General features: G+C 46.9%; 1 protein-coding gene across 1 annotated transcript in view; it reads right to left on the reverse strand.

Moving 5' to 3' along the window:
* The window catches only part of LOC103603841 (FERM domain-containing protein 3-like), a 79,288-nt gene that overhangs the window by 31,966 nt on the left and 34,978 nt on the right, over positions 1-12,344 (reverse strand). The gene's annotated exons all lie outside the window — the stretch shown is intronic.

Consider the following 12,344-nt stretch of genomic DNA (forward strand, 5'->3'; position numbering starts at 1 on the left):
GCATGCATGCACTCATACACACATGAACACACATACACACACCTGTCACGTGTACAATGCATGCATGCATGCACTCATACACGCACGGACACACACACACAACGTTTACAGGGACAGTGCTGAAGGGTGGCTTGGGGGAGTTAGTTTCACCACTCTCTTCAGTTTCCATCTAGTCTTTGATGTAGACACTTTCTCAATCATACGCAAATGCAGCTTCCAAGCACCCCTTAATCCAACCACATGGCCACCCCATAGGAATGCTGGTGCTCTTGTTTTGCCAGCACGGGGTAGCCAAATATTTTCAACTCTCATTTACCTACCAAGCATGGCTGTTCTACCATGTTCGATTCTGCCAGCCTGTAGCACTGCTGTGGCAGACAAGAATCCATTGTGTGTCAGTGACTGCCAGTTACCGAGTCTCACGTGATTTATTTCATTCTCCTTCTCTACCCTAATCCGGCATTCTTCCATAACTGGAAATACCCCATACGCCACCAATAAAATGTGAGCACTTTGCTATGTACGCTGTGGAGAACATGCTCCATTTTGCATGTGAATTTATTCAGATTAATGACTTCTTAAAATGTCGTTTTCACCCAGAATAATTCCCCTCTCAATTTTTTTCTTCTCCTGAAATTCTCATAAACTCTAAGTGGCACTTTTCAAATGCTTTGCTATTCTTGTCTAAAGTTTTCCACAGCACTAATTCCTTTGGATCCTGTGACCAAGCAACTTGTGGGTGAGCACTGAAAATGTTCCTGTTGCCTAGCGGTGCTTAGGAACTGATTTTGTTTTTTTCTATCCAGACGCAGCCAACTTCAGAGCTAATCCTCCAGCTGTCCTATGAGTGGATGGGGTCACACGTCTCCCAGACACCACTGGGCTATCTGGGCAACACTATTCTGCCCAGCTGTCTTTGAGAAACTTAAAGTTTGGGAGGAATGGAAAGAACTTGTCAGCCAAATGGGTGGTCATGACCCCAGAAAGCCATGGCAGCAGCGGAGGTGCCACCACCAATCACACCATCCGAGACCTGAAGCCAGGACCTACCCCTGACCTCACAGATTTGGAGTCAGGGTTAAGGACTGTCTTTCTTTTCCCAGCCTGACTTTTTAAATATGCCTCATCAGATAACTCTTAACAGGGGTCAGGCTGCCAACCTTGACCTGTTTATGAATCCAGTTCCAAAACATGAGATTTGAAACACACCTAAACAAGAATCGGATGCATTAATCAGAGATGGGGAACAGCAACCTCAGAGGTGCCTGGTGATGTCTGAGTCTCCTCCACTCCGTGTCTGAAGTTCAGAGAAACAATGGCAGCACTTATCTCCCTATGGCTCCAAAGTCTAAATAAAATCGTTTTTACCTGGTCTCCCTGTGTGGTGCTGACGTACCATCTAAACCTTCCTGTGTCTCAATAGTCTCATCTTTGAAATAAAGAGGTTGAAGTTTCTCACTGTCCCTCAATGTCTCTGAGGCAAGGGTGGGACCGGGATGGTGAAGCCCATGGGCCATGCACCTGCTTTTGCAGGTGGCCCTGTCTCCACAACTCTGCCCCTTACCATGTCTTCAATCCTCTGCCCCCTGCCTAGTCTCGCCCTCTCCGCCTTACTTCAGCCTGGGTTCACCGTTTTTCTGGGCTATTCCAATGGTTCCTGTGTGCTCTCTGTGCCTCCAACCCAGTGGTTCTTAACCACAGAGACATTTGCTCCCCAGGGGACATTTGGCAATATCTAGAGACGTTTTTCATTGTCAAGACTGCTGCGGTGCCAATGGGTAGCAGCCAGGGATGCTGTTAAACATCCTACAATGCACAGGACAGCAACAAACAACAATGAACTGTCCAGCTCAAGCTTAGAGTCAGAGATGACAATGTCTCTCAGCTCAATCATACCGGATGCCTGAAAGGGTGAAGCTGTCTGTTTGCCGAGACCACTCCTTGGAACCTGAAAAGATCGAATGGAAGCCTGAAAATCTGAGCTGCCTTACCCTGGAAGACATTTTCACAGGATATAATTATAGTCTGGACTAATTATTATGTCCTCGATCCTTCGATGACTGAATGAGATTCTAGTAATGTGCCAGTGTCTTCTGAGCTGCATATCCTCTTGATGTAAGTAAACCGTGTTTGAAGACCAGGGGGTGGCCTATGATACTGTGAAAATGTATCTTTGGTCTTCATGCCAGTCTCCTGGCACACAACTCCTAAAGTCCTCAGAATCTCCAGAGAGATATCTTTTTGTACGTTAATGAGTTGACTAATGGCCGGCAGCTACTACGTAACCTCAGGATGGGGGCTGGTCACCAGAAAGACCGGCAGTCCCAGCCCCCAGGTTAAGTTCATTACCACCGCCAATGATTTAGTCACTCGTGCCTACATAATGAGGCCTCCATAAAAATCCAAAAAGACAGGGCCGGGGAGCTTCCGGACAACTGAACACGGGGAGGTGCCTGGAGGGGGTGCACCTGCAGAGGGCATGGAAGCCCTGTGCCCTCACCCCACAACTCGCCTACGCATCTCTACATCTGTATCCTTTGTAATATCCTTTATAATAAATTGGTAAATGTAAAAAAAAAGAAAAAAGAATTGTCCAGTTCAAAAGGTCTGTAGTGGGTAACCCTAAGCATTTTCTGATTGTTAGACCTGCCCCCTTCCACTGGAGAAACTGTTTTAGAAATTTTATGCTCGGCTGTCTTAATCACAAACTCTGGCTTGCCTGCTTCCTGCACCCTCCTGTATCCATGTGCTAACAGGAGACAACAGTCTCACACCACCCTGAGGTTTGGATGCAAATTAGGCTCCAGAGCTGACCTATGAACTGTGTCCCATAATCAGCCAATACGAATTAGCAGGACTGCATCCCTCACTTACATAGAAGGACCTGAATGGGAACTTGGGAAGGGTGGGGATCTTGGCTATAAAGACTGCCTGTTTCCTTTGGGGAGACACTGATCTAGGAGTCTTCACTCCCCAGTGCTCTCCTTGTGTGCAAGCAATAAAGGGCTGTAACACCAAAAGAGCTGTAACACCAAAAAGAGCTATAAAAGCAACGTTGGTCTTGGATTCCTCTGTGTGAGCGCCTCACCACAGGTCAATAGTACTGAAGCTGAGAAACCGTTCCAGCCATACGCACCTCAAATCTGTCCTCTGCATACCACCAGCACGATACAAGATACAATTCCAGTGACGTCATGCCCCTGCCTGAAATCCTTCAATGTCTCCCAGTTGCTCTCAGGTTAAATCTAAACTCTCCAGCAAGTCCCAGGAGACCCATCAGGATCTGGCCCTTTCCTCACTTTCCGCCTCATCTTCATCATTCCCTTGACCCCTCTTCCTCGAAACCACACACGCAACCAACGCGGGTGGCCCAGACCACTCATGACTCCCTCTTCCTTCCTGTCTCACCCATTCGTCCCTTTGCTCACCAATCTTACGTCAGACACCGCAGTGTGATTAAAAAGAACCCAGATGCTCTCCAGGCAGCTTGTGGCATCGATACCCAGCAAGACACGCAGAAAAGTGAGCAGACAATTCAATCAGCAGAGGGAGGACTTGCTCATCACTGTGACCCCCCACTGTTGTCCCCAACAAGCTCTGAGCCTCCAGGGAAGAGAGAGAGTCTTCGTCTTTACAGGCCACAGCAGCGTGCACACAGTAAGTGCGTTCTACAAGTTGTAAAGGGCGTATTTGCTGTAGTTGTTGGATTAAGGAATGAATGAATTCCTAGCCTCTTTAAATTTTCCCAGCCATAAAAAGTACTAAAATGTCAAAATATAAGGATAAAATTCATCATAGTGTACATGCTCAAAAGCCCCCAAACAGGGCCCATCTACAAAGGCAGAAACTTCACCTTCGCTTAGAGCCGTATGCTCGGTCTCTCTTCTCTTTATGTATCAGAGAAGCGCAAGTCTATAGAATAACTATTCCTCCTATGGACTGTCTGAATCACACCGCGTGACACTCAAAGACAAGAGACATGGGATAGAATTTGACTAGTAACTGAGGTATAGTGGTGTTGAAAAGACAGAGCTGTACCCACAGTGGAAATCATAACTTTGTTTTTTTTTTTTCCCTTTTTGTCTTTTTTACTGACCGGTAACGGGATCGCAACCCTCGGTGTTGCGTTCACACCGCGCTCAGCCAGTGAGCGGGAACCGGTCTCCACATGGGATCCGAACCCTCGGCGGGAGCACCGCCGTGCTCCCAAGCGGCACACTCTCCAGTGCGCCACCGGGCCGGCCCGGAAATCATAACTTTGAATTTCATGGTACCTCGGATGATTTTGCTCTGACTACAGATTGGGAAGATCACTGTTTATTAGATAATTAACAATATTGTCATTTCTACTTCTCTTCCTTTTAAGTGGACTCTATATCCTGGAGGTTGCTGTGATTTACCTGAGCTATAAAACCCACAAAAATGTCTTATAAGGGGACAAATCTCCTGGAGATAATAATTATTAGACATTGACAGAGCTATTGTGGACTTTCAAAGAGCGAGACCTATAAGTTTGGCTTTATAGCTGATGAAATAACTTAACGTGGTTCTTTAAAACAACTGGGAAAATTGAAAAAGTAGCTTATGGATTCCTATCCTATATCATGAGATTTTAAGATTTTTATTGCAGTTAATTACAATGGTTTGTCTATTATCCATAAAGTTGTTATGTTAAAGACAAGGCTAGTATTTAGCAGTGGAACCTCATTATCAAAAATGGAAAGAAACAGAAGTTCTAATTGAACGGGGGGAAGGGCCCAGCTTGCCCAGGCTCCCCCTTCACGTTCTGGGGACTGCTGAGCTGCAGCGGCCTGGGCTTGCAGCTTCCCCAGGACAACTGTCCAACCAGTCTGCTCTTCCACACTTCACTCCCCTCGAGGCTTCCATCCTTGCAGACAAGGAGCAGTCACAAGTCCAAGCGTGGTTGTCCTTTCTACCCTCTTTTCTCCTTTGGCCACACCCTCCGTCATTCAAGTTTGAGATAATCATGACCTTCAGAGAAAGTGATTTTCACTCAAAGCAATATTCCAGGCATATGGGTTGAAGCCCAGAAAAGAAAGCTGCTTTTCCTACACTCGCTAAACACACAAAAACAGATAATCTGCTGAAAAACATAGACAAGCAACATGGACCCAGAGACCCGTGTGCTAAGAAAATTAATTTCATATGTAACTTTATCATCATCTCTTGTGGCCTAGTTGGGGATAAGAGGAGCTTTCTGAGACCCCATTCTCCATACCTGGCATGGAATTTTGGCATCCAGTTGCCCAGTTCTTCTAAACATCAAAGCTTCCTTTCAGGAAAAGATTGACTGAAATTCTTCACACTTCAGTGTAAATTGGTTGCTGCTCCTCTCTCAAGGGTATTTGCATCTCAAGCCACATTCTCATTATGGACTGAAAAGTTTTCTCCTATAAAAGGGATCCCTGACTTGAAGCTGGAGGTAAAGGTGTTCTTTTGGGGCCTCTTGAAACTACCCAGGATCCAGATTTTCAATGAAGAAACCAAAAATCACATAAATTAAGGAAAACCATGTTATGACTGTATCCAGGGCTCTAATAACTCTATTTTGAGTGTATTTGTTTTCAATTTACTTTGAAATTAATAAGAGCATGAGATTTGCCTCAGCAGATGTGTGCAGCAAGCAGTGTGGTGAGATCTTCCTTGAAGTAAGTAGAGTCCTTAAATCAACGAAGCCTAAAAACACAACTATTGTCATCTTAAAAATATAACACTTTGGGGTTGGAGTGGATACTGTCTATTTCAGCTTGTATCAAAACTGTCAGACAAGGTAACTGTGGAAAAGGAGACGAGAGGCTGGGGAAATACTGAGGCAGAAAGAGGAAGACCAGGGCAGAGAGACTTGTGGAGAATTATCTGTAACACAATGAAATTGTGATTACAGTGGAAAACATCGCTATTCAACAGAACTTTTGTGGTGATAGAAACAGTCTCAGTCTCAGTGTCCAATACAGTAGCCATTAGCCACATGTAGATACTGAGCATTGGAAATCTGGCTAGTTTACTAAGGAACTGGATTTTCAATTATAATGAATTTAAACTTCTTTTTAAATAGCCACACATGGCTAGTGGTTACCCTACTGAACAGTGTGGGTCTATCACCATTACTGCTTTCACATGTAATTTTAGGAATACTTTGTACCGGTGAACTCCCCCCAGGAGAAACTGACAGAACTCCCAGTAAAACCTCTCTCTCTCTCTCTCTCTCTCTCTCTCTCTCTCTCTCTCTCTCTCTCTCATACACACACACACACACACACACACACACACACCTACCTCTGTCTGCATTTGTCACCCGTGTCTCTCTGTAGTTACTGTGTACTTACTAATCAGCCCCTACCTTGATAAGCACCTTAAGGGCAGAGACTGACTCAGCCCTTCTGTGGGCCTTACAGCGCCTCACTTGGCATCTTGTTAAGCACAGGAGTTTACAGGAAAAGAATTGGGGATGGGGAAATCCCCACAGAAGTAGGGAAGGAAGAAAGGAAGGAAGGGAGGGAGGGAGGAATAAGGAGAGATTAAAATCTACCATGAGCAGTTCCTTCTTTATTGTGGAAGGTCCTCAATTTCTGACTTTTCCTGCAATTTCCTCTGGCCCTGGGACCATCTGTGACTGTGATTCTAGCTCTGCAAAGTATGACTCTTCCATGCTTGCGTGCACCACGTAGCTCTCCAACCTCTAAAAAGCCCATCTACCCATTCTTGCTCAAAGCAGCTCTGAATCACTCCATCCCTGACCGTCCCTGCCAGCTGAGCTGGTAGCGGCTCCTATTCCCAAAACTTACTGCTAATGCTACAAGGATGGGCCTTAGGGAGCTTTTATGGAAGGTCTTTTGCTCCCCATCAGCCCTCTTCTGGACTTGCTTCAGCTGGAGATCTCAAACACCTTGCTTACCCCCACCCCACAACACTGCAATGTCCAGGCAGCAGCCTGGTCCTAGGACAGGCTGAGCTTCAGGTATGAGCCTGTCTTGGCACTGGATGTTGACTGGCCCCTCAGCTCACAGGCTCCTCCTGCTCCACCGTAGTTGAGCCCAGATAGGAGATCGGGGGTCGGCCTGGGGTTAGACATGATGACTCCTGCAGTGGATAATATGATTCAGAGATAAGTATTACTTCCCCTTCCCCGATAAGTACAAGACTCAGATAAACCCAAAGGTGATACAATTAGGGATTTCTCTGGAGCACAAAGAATCCAGGGCTCCAAGCCCTGGTGCTGGGCACTTGACAGCTTGGGGGAAAGAGTATGCAATATTAGGAAAAAATGCAAGTCTCCAACCTTTCCCTACTGCCATGGCCTGAATGTCTGTGTTCCCCCAAAATGCATTTGTTGAAACTAGTCCCCAGTGTGATGATATGAAGAGGTGGAGCCTTTGGGAGTTGACAGGGTAGTGAGGGCTCATAAGTAGGATTAGTGCCCTTGTCAGAGAGGTCTGAGGCAGCTTGTGTCCTCCTTCCACGCGAAGACACAGCAAGAAGGCGCCATCTATGAGAAAGCAGGTCCTCGCCAGATGCCACTCTGCCGGCACTTCTATTTTGGACTTCCCAAATAAATTTCTATTGTTTATAAGCTGCCCAGTTCATGGTATTTGTTCACAGCAGCCCAAATGGTCTAAGACACCTACCAACTCCCTGAGACTAAAGATTACTCCTTTTTACCTCATTCTCTCCCGTGACCTTTTTACAGGTGCCAGCTGATCCAGGCTTCATCAAAGCAAGAGCCCAGCAGTGTAGCTGTTCTAATAAAATATACATTACCAGCATTTGAATGGTGCTTTTTTAGTTTTCAAAATGGTCTGTATATACTTTACCTCATTTTTTTCTCAACATGCCTGTAAAACAGGCAAGGTAAATACCACATTTACAGATGAGGAAACAGACTTGGTGAGGTTATGTAACTTGACTATTGACACTTACATGTGTGGACGAGGACTCAGAGCCAGACCCTCTGATCCCTATTCCAGTGCTTGTGCTGTGCTCCACCCTGCCTTTCTGCACCCTTTAGCCCGCACATCCCAAAGGGGACTCTTCACTACCCCTAAGGTCCTGCTGTTTGTGGCTGGATGAGGTCCCACTCTGTAAGGTACTTTTCTGAAGTATGTGTCGATGTCCCAATTGGCTTCCACTCTGCCCTTCCTGAATTCCTGAGGTCCCTGCTTCTGCGCCTGGGGTCTCCCCAGGCCAGGCTAGGACATGAGCCATGTCTCTCCACCCTCAGACTCCATTGATCAGCTGACTCTGCAAAAGTGCCTGACCCGTTTTGCAGCCCACTTATGCATGTACTTCCAGCACAGAACAGTCTCCACATGAAACCATCATTAAGAACTCTACTGAGGCAGAAAGGTTTCCTCTGGGAACTGCAAGTATATTCTAATGCTGGCAAATGTGGACTGTATACACTTTACCCGATTTGTTTTCCTCAATGTGCTTGGAAGACAGGCAAGAAAAATAACATATTTACAGTTGAGGAAACTGAGGTTTTGTGATTTGACTAAAGATGCTTATATAGGCAGATTTGGGACTCAAAAATAATGGCATATAAAATACAGCAACTAAAACAAGGCTTGTGGAGTTCCTGCCCCACTCTTTGAAATGAGAGAAAGTAGAGCAGGCCTGTTATCGAGCCTCTAAAAAGGGATTTTAATGGGAACCTATCTGTCAGATTCTGGCTTCCCATTCTTGGATGAGAGGTGATAGTGATAATGTCACCATCTCACGTTTGTGTGGCACTCTACGATTTTTAAAGCACCTCACTTTAATCCCCATAACAAAACCTAGACGGTGTGCAAAGCAATGTTAGAAATCTCATATTATAGATTAATAAACCAATGATGCAAGAAGTTAAGTGACTCACCCAAGGCCACACAGCTGGCAAGCAATGCTGCCAAGATCAGCGTCCATTCATGACTCCTACACAGGTGCTGCCTCTGAATGTCCCCGGGGGGCCACTATGCCCAGGTGGCTTTCACAACCAGCCCTGAGCTTACTGAGTGGCAGCCCTCAGCTTCACTGAGCCTCTGGGATAGTGGGTGATTCTCACCCTGTAGCCAGCCTGGGAGGGCTTTGCATGGGAATCTTTGTCATCAGTAAAGACCAGTGAGCTAACATCTGAGTCAACTCCTGCTCCTCTTTTCAAAGAAAAAGAAAAATTCCAAGACAGTGTTCTCAGTCTGTCTATGTCTCTCTACACACACACACGTGTGCACACACACACAGACACACACGCACACACACACACAGAGACACAGGCGCGCACACGCACACACACACGCACAGACACGCACACACACACAGAGACACAGGTGCGCACACATGTGCGCAGAGAGCATGTGCACACACACACACATGCACACACAGACACGCACATGCACACACACAGAGACACAGATGCACACACGTGCGCGCACACACGCACACACACACATCTTGTCAGAATGAGGAGCCTGCAAACTTATCGCTCTCTGAAGTGCAGAATCTCAGGTGTGAGGAAAGATAGATAATTGAAGCCTCATCATCACCATTCTGGACTAACAGTCATCTAGAGCCACCAGAGAAGGAAACCTCGTTATTACACTCTCACTTTTGACAGCCATATCAAAGAAGCCAAAATAATTCAAAAATAAAATAACTTCCAGAGAAACCACTTTCTACCATGCAACTGGCTGCTGGGAAGGGAGGAGAAGTGGCCAGTGCGGAAGAGTCACCCGTCACTGTGGCTCTAACCCCATGCCACCTCTGGGAGGTGGGGGTCCCAGAGAGCAGCCAGCACAGGTCTCAGATCTAAGAAGACAACATAGGGTCTGCTGTCCCCCCACGCCTACTTCGCACATTCATTCAACCAACATATACTGACCTCTATGTGCCAAGCACTGCATTAGGTGCTGGGGACATGGAGACGAACAAGACAGACACAGCCCTTCCTCCCAGGGCTTTCCCTGTATCGTTACTTTCACCAAATTCTTCCCGGTACTGTCAGAGATTTGAGAGATGCCACCAAAGAACCAAGGAGCACAGAGGCGTCCTGAGGACTGAACTCAATAGTCTTCCACATACACGTGGAAGGGGTGGTGCAAGAGAAAGAAAGAGCATGTAAACCAGGTCTTAATGGCCTCTAGGTCCCTGTTTGCAGCAATATCTTGGGGGTTTTTAGAAGATTCCAGTAAAGGGAAACTATGAATTGATTGATACCACAGCATGTGTCCATGTCCCTCCCCCTCTGGTGGTTCAGTTCACTCCAGGGAAAGCTTTCCACTCTGGCCAACCTCCTCCCCTGACTCCTCCACCACCTGTTTGGAGAGCCTGGCTACTCAAAGTGTGTTCCAGGGACCAGCTATGTGGCCATCACCTGGGAGCTCCTCAAAAATGCAGACTCTGGAGTATCACTCCAGGCTTCTTGAACCAGAATCTGATTTTAACAGGATCTCCAGGTGACCCCTGCACAAGTTACTGTTTGAGAAGCCTTGATTCCCATAAATTATACAAACCTTAACTTAAAAGATAACTATTTTTAAAGATTCTTTTCTGATCTCATTAACTACCCATAGATGGTAACTGTGAAACTCTTGGATATTTTGGGACTATGTCTCTCTGAAAATATATCATTAAAAAAGTTTCCTGCTTTGTGTTTGTACCATCAGGAGAACTCCTCGGCATTGAGTATGTCTTTTTACAGAGATCAAATACTCAAGCATCAAACTAGAAGAATAAAACCCAAGCTGAGTTACTTGGGGCAGATCAGCCTCTACTACCAGCTTCTCAGAGTTACCACAGGCTTTCAGGGTGCAAGAGAGAAAGAGCTCAGGACTCAGAAGCAGGACAATGGAGTTCAAGGCTTAGGTCTGCCACCAAAAGAATTTAGGACCTTGGATAAATCACTTAACTTGTCCAAGACTCAAGTTTCCTTGTCTATAAAGGAGAAGTATTGGGTCGGCCCCGCGGCTCACTCGGGAGAGTGCGGCGCTGGTAGCGCTGAGGCCACAGGTTCAGATCCTCTATAGGGATGGCCGGTGCGCTCACTGGCTGAGCGTGGTGTGGACGACACCGAGCCAAGGGTTACAGTCCCCTTACCGGTCAAAAAAAAAAAGAGAAACATCAAACAAGATGATCCCTGAGGTCATCTCCAGCCCAGAGATTACGGAAGAGTTGAAATATGTTTTATAGTTTCCTCCCCATTTCCGTGGCACTGAATAACCCGCTCTGGGGCACGGGAGGGGACCATAAAAAGACTCTTCTCACTGACAGGCAGGCGGTAAGACTTGAAGGTATCGCACCCAGCCAAGGTGCTCTAGCTCCCCTTGCCCTGCAGTTTAAAGCAGGAGAGACTGGTTTCTGTATATAACAGCTCCCACCAGTCGCCCAAAAGCAGGAATGAATTATTCTCAGTCTACTTCTGTGTGGGATCTCCTGCTGACCGTGCTTCTGCTCTCCTATGTGGGACAGAAGTCCAGACCCCCCCAGGCTGGCTTAGCCACACTTCTGTGGGACCACAGCCTCCCCCTGATCAACAACCCCAACGGACAGGGTGAAGCGGTACCCAATTCACTCGGTCATCCTCCAAATGGAGGAGATTGGACAGATCGAAGCATAAAGGACACACCTCTGGGTTTCAAAGATCCTATGTGGGACAGAAGTCCAGACCCCCCCAGGCTGGCTTAGCCACACTTCTGTGGGACCACGGCCTCCCCCTGATCAACAACCCCAACGGACAGGGTGAAGCGGTATCCAATTCACTCGGTCATCCTCCAAATGGAGGAGATTGGACAGATCGAAGCATAAAGGACACACCTCTGGGTTTCAAAGATGGGGAAGGACAGGTGCCAATCAGTGTGGGGGGACTTCCTAAAGAATTTAGCTTACGATGACCTTGCCTTAAAAACAGGGATGTCCATGATGTGACGTTCAGCTTTAGATCTTTAGCATACTTGAGGTTTCAGATGTACAATGATTTGTGTAAACTGTGGTGGGATGAAGTCCAACACGGCCAAGAGAATACTTGATTCCTAAGAATTACCATCTAGTGCCACCTTAATGAAGATGTGCACCCTTGAACCCATCATGACTCAGCCCTTCATTCCTCTGAGTAAAGGGCCTGGGGAGAGGTGAGCCTCTGCCCTCGTGTGAAAGAGCCCAGGAGGAGTCAGGCCCACGGACCTGGCCAAGCCCGCGAGCGGCCGCGGGAACAGAGAGCAGTTCTAAGAGAACGGGTCGACAGAGGTGGGCCAGGAGATGGTACAGCCGTCCCTCACACACGGTCTCGTTCACGTGACTCTCCAGACCTAATCAGTGACTCTCTCCATGGGGCAAAAAACTCAAAACAGAGCCCA

Source organism: Galeopterus variegatus, unplaced genomic scaffold (assembly GCF_000696425.1).
Source record: "Galeopterus variegatus unplaced genomic scaffold, G_variegatus-3.0.2 Scaffold4822, whole genome shotgun sequence".
Taxonomy (NCBI): domain Eukaryota; kingdom Metazoa; phylum Chordata; class Mammalia; order Dermoptera; family Cynocephalidae; genus Galeopterus; species Galeopterus variegatus.